Source organism: Cryptomeria japonica, chromosome 2, assembly GCF_030272615.1.
Source record: "Cryptomeria japonica chromosome 2, Sugi_1.0, whole genome shotgun sequence".
Taxonomy (NCBI): Eukaryota; Viridiplantae; Streptophyta; class Pinopsida; order Cupressales; family Cupressaceae; genus Cryptomeria; species Cryptomeria japonica.
In genome coordinates, this window is record NC_081406.1 from 73992986 (window position 1) to 73998788 (window position 5803).

Below are 5803 nucleotides of genomic sequence, written 5' to 3' on the forward strand. Positions count from 1 at the left end.
CTAAGAGACAATCCACAAACAACAAAGAAAAATAGGTGACGATATCCCATACTCACCTTTCTAGTCAAAGACATCCTAGAGATAAAATCTCTAGTTAGAGACATCTTGGAAAAGCTAAAAGACATGTCACCAAAAGATAAAATCAAAAGAAAACCAAGAGTTGACACCAACATCCACTGCAGTCCTCAAGTTTAGTTTCCCTTGTCACTTGTATAAGTCTATTTGATTGTGGTCACAATGTTTTCATTCACAAAGGGATAGATAGCACTGAACCATAATGTTGTCTGAGTCTATTGAAAGATTTGATTTGTTGAAGCCCATTGTTGCTTGTGTCTCATCTGAAACTAACACTTTATTACGAAGAAGATGAAACTTTATTGTGGATCTATGATGCAAGTGTTTCTTTATTGCAGATTGTGCGCGGATAGACTGAAAAAAACTAGAAGAAACCATACTCCTCAAAACGTGTGATGCTCTTAGTTCCACACCCATCACTAGATGTAGGATTTGTCGTAGCCACAAATAGGAGCTGATTTATTATGGATAGAAAGGGGTGAAAAGAAGGGATTATTATGAATGGATAACCAATCTTAGGTAGATCAATAACAAGCCATGATGGGAATGGGTAAGTTTATTATGAATGGATGGGTTGTGAGTGTGTACAAAAGTGAAAGGATGAAAGTGAATCATGAAGGAGGGGGGAGCAATGTCTCTACACATGGCATCAGTGACCTGGTTTTCACCATGGTACTTGCCAAAGGCACCACTAAAGTGGTTTTCACCATTGGAATAATTTATCTCTCTTTACTTTTTTCAAATTTTTTGTGTCACAAGGCTCCTGTTTGCTAGGTTTTCACCAAGTAACAATTTTTTTATTTTTATGATTTTTTTTGTATTTTTGAGTTTTTTTTTATTTTTTTGTATTTTTTGTTTTTGAATTAGGATATTCCAAAGATCTATTTGTAAAACTTGTGAAGGTGCATGCTATTGATAGGATCCTCCAAAGTTTCACCCTCTGGGGTTGAGAGCTGATATGCACCAGATCCATAGGCTACTGTGATGATGTAAGGACCAAGCCAATTTGGTTCAAACTTGCCCTTCTTTTCTCTATGTTGCTGATTTATAGGATTCTCCTTGAGAACTAGGTCACCCACCTCAAATATGTGAGGCTTAAGCTTATGATTGTAGCTGCATTGTTCCTTGACTGAATGATATGTTTCTCCCTTGATTGTCTTCTTTGATGAAGGAACTAAGGTAGAATTATTAGCGTGTGGACTACACATGCCAATATGCATGTCACTTAAAGAAGTTTGGACATCCCTAATAAGAAATTTCTTTGAGGAAACTCCATTAAAGGTCCATGATGTATCACCAGAAGGGAAAGGATGTGTGGAACAAGTGGATGTGTTATGAAGGCTTATGATTGTGAAAAGAAGTGAAAGTATTATGACACAATGGAGACTTAGGATCAAATAGTATGCTTTTTGATTTAAAATTGTAGAACTTTTTCCCCTAGTTATTTTGATATTAGGGGAGATCAACTCTTGTTCTTTTTTCTTCATAGGATTTTTATCCTTGACTTTGATTTTTGCAGAGTCCAATAGCTTTTGATTTTGATTTGGATTGAAGGACTTCTCTTTATTTTTGACCTTTAGATTTTTCTTTTCAAATCTTGATTTGTGATCCCCAATGAGTAAGGGCTTTTGTAATTCTTGTTGATCCAAGTCTAGGAGAGGAGTGGAAATGTGATGAGTGGATGAAATGGTAAAGCTATGTGAGTTCTCAAGAGGGTTGGTGATATATTCAATAGATTCTTTGCTCGAACCACTCTTAGGACTATTGATATCAAGAGCTACTTGCACCACTAGAGGAGATTTGCATTCAGACTTAGAAGCCACAACACTAGGTGGTTCATACCCAATTCCTTGGTACTGCAACTTGTTTGTAGGTTGTTCCTGTTGATTAAATACCTTAGGAGATAGTGGGAGTTGATCAATATGAAAGATATACCCACCACATCCCATGTCTTTAACCTTGAACTTTTCTTTGATCTCTATTTGCTTTGATGTAGAAGCTTTCAAGGATTCTGGATCAACATATGCTGATGAAGGAAAAACCTCTTGATTGGCTAGAATTGTTATTTCTAATTTAGGTCATAGATTGTTGCAATATATTAATGTGTTTGTATCAGCTTTGATGGTCACTTCAACTCCATTGTGTGGAAAATTGATACAACGATGATATGTAGATGGGACTGTGTTCATCTCATGAATTCATGGACGTCCTAGCAATATGTTGCATGTGAGATCCAGGTCTAGGACTTGACAAACCACATCCTTCATAACTAACCCAATTTTGAGAGGCAAGGTGATTGTGCCTTTCGATGAATGCTCTTCATCATCATATGCCTTGATGGTAATTTTGTTTGTAGCATTTGTAGTGCCCCTACGCTAGTCAGCTTTGTAAAACCAATTTGACCTTGGTTGACTTTTTATGTGGCATTCTTGAATGGTTGATTTACCCTGATGTAATGTTGTAGTCAGATATTATGATTATTATGCATACCTGTTAATGTGTTTTTGCATCGATTCTTATGTAAGTTTAATTGTTTCTCTGATTCTTTCTATTGATCTCAAGCTAACACCTTCATTAAATATATACATATGTATGCTTGTGTGACTCCTAGTTGTATGAGATTATAGGTACAGTACCACCTAGGTGTGAGGTTCATCTTCATCGGGATTCGCAGGGTTGAGTATACCTCTTTTGTCATTAGAATTTGGATTAGGTGGTCGTAAAACCCTCATCTTACCCTAGTCATGCTCAAGTGAGCATCGTTTGTGGTCCATCAGTTTCCCTTTTCATTTGGGTTTGCGGGTCATGTATTTGGTTGGCTTTCTTGGTTTGCATGCCTTGGATGTGGTAAAATTGAGTATTTCATCCTAAGTGTTTAATTTGATTTAATGTGTTCATTTACACATTAGTAATTGAGGAATTAAAATAAATAGGTTTCTTTTATGTGATTAATCATTAATAAAAAAGACCGCTCTATTTATGTTTGTAGCAAGTTTAATTTAATGGTTAATTTTAAATCATGAATTTATTTAGTTTATGCATTTTGAAAGGGAAGGTTTAAATTTATTCAAAATAGAAATAATTTAATCCCTTTTTCTTTTTTGAAATAGAAAGGTAAATTTTAACTATTTAAGAAAATCAATTTTGATTAGAAAAGCAAGTTTAATTTATATATATTTGATATAGTGTGAAAGATTGATTTTGGGATTTTATTTTAATTAAAAACGTTTTACCCTTATTAATATTGTGAAATATAAATGTTAGTTTTGTTAGAATTGAGAAAATTAAAATTAAATGAGGGAGAGCAACAATTTGATTTTTAATTAGAAAAAAAAAAAAAAAGTTTAGAATATTTGTATAGATTGAAAAGAATGATTTTTCATTTTAATTAAAAAGAAAGTGTTTAAATTCAAAAATAGGAGATTAGGTCAAATATTCTTCCATTTAACCTAGGTTTGGAAATATTTTTGGATGGTGAAAATTGGGGATTTTGGAGGAGAAGAAGGATTTCTTGAGCTAAAGGATTGGGCTCTTCAACAAATCTCATCTAGGATTGCATATGGAGGTAGGATTCTTAATTGTTTTCTTGTTGATAGAAAAATAAAAATAAAATTACTAGTTGGTTTCGAAAGAAATTTCTTGATGGAAATGGGGTTTGGGTTTTAAATCTATGCATTTTAGTTTAAAGTTTGGAAATATGGTGGATTCATTGTTTGAGAAATGATCTTCTTTATGCCCAAAATTTGTAATTTATTTGAGGAAATTTTGACTATGTTAGGCCTGGTTATTCTGGAAAATTTTAATCATTTGTTATCCATGGACATTCTGGAAACTGTTTGAAGTCTCTGATTGAGACTATGAATATTAAAATCGAACTAGGGTTTGATTATTTTTTTTGTAAAGCTATTCCTAAATGTATAATAAAATATTTTTTTTAAAAATGAAATTGCAAATAAAATTTTAATGGCAGATTTTAGGGTTGCAGGGCTGAGGAGCTGAGGCTCAACCTATGCCCCCTACCCTTCACAAAGCTCTGTGACCCCATGGTGGCCGCAGAGACCTGTGACCCCATGGTGGCCATAGAGACCTGCAACCCCACGGCGGCCATAGAAGCCTGTGACCTATCGTGCCTAAACTTTTGGGCAAAAGCACAACCAAGAACACAACATAAGTCCATCTTAACCCAACATCCTTATGATCTCCAAGGCATACATGCCATAATTTCTCCCCTTATGACCCCCAAATGCATAAACAAACCCTTGAGATCACTCTCTTAAAGAGAGCCTCTCAGTCTAAGGCAGTCAAACACCTTCCACCCCCAAGACCATTTTTCCCTCCCAAGGGTAAGATGGCCTTGGATACTCCCAAAACACAAGAAAATGCATACAAAAACATAAGAGAAAGATCACATAAATATTTTCACAAAGGAAATACAAGGAAAGCTAACAATTACATTCAAGCAATCTTACAAACATATTTCCAACATACAAGTTAAGAAAATGAACCAACCTTGAATCTGCCAATGGTTTACTAGAGATAGCTTGGAGAAGAGCAGCCCAATTCCACACTTCTTTCCTTCAATACTTACCAAAAATTCCATTGTAAAACTTTTTTTCCAAAATTGTAAGATCTCATCTCCCAAGATGGAGAGTCAGTGATTCCCTTCCTAAGCCTCAATCTTTAGCCTAAGAAGGCTTCTCTCACTCTTTCCAACCTCTTGGATAGAGTGAGGGGCTCCCATTGGTTGGTCTTCCCTAGGTCTTACACACTCCCTAACCAAGGTACCTCAAAAAAAGGAATGGAATGGGGAAGAGGAATGACACATACCAAGAAGGTTATCTAACCAAGGATGACACTCCTAAAGATGAAATTCGGTCATCTAGGAAAACCCACTTTTTTGGGAGGTTAAACAAGTCCTAGGGGAAGGACAAATGGCAAAATTTGGCCTTCACCCATAGGTACCCCATGAGGCCCAATAAAAATGCTCCAAAACTGACTCTAGGAGTTGGTTTAACTCTTTGAAAGTCCACCTAAAGTTTACCTATGGGTCAACTCTGAGTTGACCCTCCTAATGGCTCACTATCCTAGATTTCTTGGAACCTTCAAGGATAATTTGAAAATATAACAATAAAACAAAATTTAAATCCGTCAAAAAGGTGACATGACAATGCCAACACAACATATGTGTCAAGTGACACTACAAAAGAATTCCACATCACTAATACACACATGGCAATTGTCTCTTGTATGATTTAAACCAATTGATAAATACAATTTACACACATGCAAACATTTACGTTTACAAATGAAATACGATACATATGGGGTGTTGTCTCTCCAAATAGACAACCCCTGGTTTTATGAACGTACATAGGTCTAGGCACATGGATAATTTTCCTGCACATCTCAATTACACATTAGTAATTCCCAAATAGCCTCATATAATATTAAACACATAAATAAGAATACAAATCAATCACTTTGCATACAATTAACATCATACAAATGAATTTAATATAAAACAATGCAATCCATATAAGGCAATTATCATAATCCTCATAAATTCCAACCATTCATAAGGCATGCATCTTAATTTCTAACATCATAATAAAGTCCTGCAAATTCAAATATAGTTGACATACGTCAGATCAAGATTATCCAATCAGTGGATTATATAGGATTTCAAATCATAACATATCAAAATATACATCAAAAGGTAAAATGCTTC